This window comes from Pongo abelii, chromosome 6, assembly GCF_028885655.2.
Source record: "Pongo abelii isolate AG06213 chromosome 6, NHGRI_mPonAbe1-v2.0_pri, whole genome shotgun sequence".
Classification (NCBI taxonomy): Eukaryota; Metazoa; Chordata; class Mammalia; order Primates; family Hominidae; genus Pongo; species Pongo abelii.
Genome location: NC_071991.2, coordinates 84,533,248 through 84,534,940, shown reverse-complemented (window position 1 = coordinate 84,534,940; position 1,693 = coordinate 84,533,248).

Here is a 1,693-nt window from a genome sequence, read left to right as displayed (position 1 = left end):
GATTCTACCTATCCATGAGCATGGGATGTGTTTCCATTTGTTTATGTTGTCTATTATTTCTTTCAGCAGTGTTTCATACTTTTCCTTGTAGAGGTCTTTCATATCCTGGTTAGTATATTCCTAAGTATTGTATTGTATTTACTTATTTATTTATTTATGCAGCTATTGTGAAAGGGGTTAAGTTCTGGATTTGATTTTCAGGATGGTCACTGTTGGTGTACATTAATTTTATATCCTGAAACTTTGCTGAATTCATTTACCAGTTCTAGAAGCTTTTTGGAGGAGTCTTTAGGGTTTTCTAGGTATACAATCATATCATCAGCAAACAGTGACAGTTTGACTTCCTCTTTACTGATTTGGATGCTCTTTATTTCTTTCTCTTATCTGATTGCTCTGGCTAGGACTTCCATTACTATGTTGAATAGAAGTGGTGAGAGTGGGCATCCTTGTCTTGTTTCAGCTCTGAGGGGGAATGCTTTCAACCTTTCCGCATTCAGTATAATGTTGGCTTTTAATAGATGGCTTATAATAGATGGCTTTTATTACATTAAGGTATGTCCCTTCTATGCCTATTTTCTGAGAGTTTTAATAATGAAGGGATGCTGCATTTTGTCAATGCTTTTTCTGCATCTATTGAGATGATCATGTGATTTTTGTTTTTAATTCTGTTTATGTGGTATATCACATTTATTGAAACCCACTTGATCACAGTGGACTATCTTTTTGACATGCTGTTCGATTCAGTTAGCTAGCATTTTGTTGAGGAGTTTTGCATCTATGTTCATCAGGGATATTGGTCGGTACTTTTCTTTATTAGTTATTTCTTTTCCTGGTTTTGGTATTGGGTGATATTGGCTTCATAGAATGAGTTAGGGAGGATTCCCCATTTCTCTACCTTGTGGAATAGCGTCAACAGGATTAGCACCAATTCTTCTTTGAATGTCTGATAGAATTCAGCTGTGAATCCATCTGGTCATGGGCTTTTTATTGTGGGCAATTGTTTAATTATCATTTCAATGTCACTGCTTGTTATTGGTCTGTTCAGAGTTTCTATTTCTTCCTGGTTTAACCAAGGAGAGTTGTATATTTCCAGGAATATATCCATCTCCTCTATGTGTTCTAGCTTATGTGTGTAAAGGTATTCACAGTAGCCTTGAATGATCTGTATTTCTGTGGTATTGGTTGTAATACTTCCCATTTCATTTCTAATTGAGCTTATTTTTATCTTCTCTCTTTTTTTCTTGGTTAATCTCATTATGGCCTATCAATTGTATTTATCTTTTCAAAGAATGAGCTTTTTGTTTCATTTACATTTTGTAGTTTTTTTGTTTCAATTTCATTTAGTTCTGCTCTGATCTTTGTTATTCTTTTCTGCTGTTGGGTTTGAGTTTGGTTTGTTCTTCTTTCTCTAGTTTCATGAGGTGTGACCTTAGATTGTCTATTTGTGCTGTTTCAGACTTTTTCATGTAGGCATTTAAGGGTATGAACTTTCTTCTTAGCACTGCCTTTGCTGTATCCCAGAGGTTTTGATAGGTTGTGTCACTATTATTGTTCAGCTCAAAAAAAATTTAATTTCCATCTTGATGTCATTGCTAAGCCAACAATCACTCAGGAGCAGATTATTTAATGTTCATGTATTTGCATGGTTTTAGGGTTCCTTTTAGAGTTGATTTCCAATTTTCTTCCACTGTGG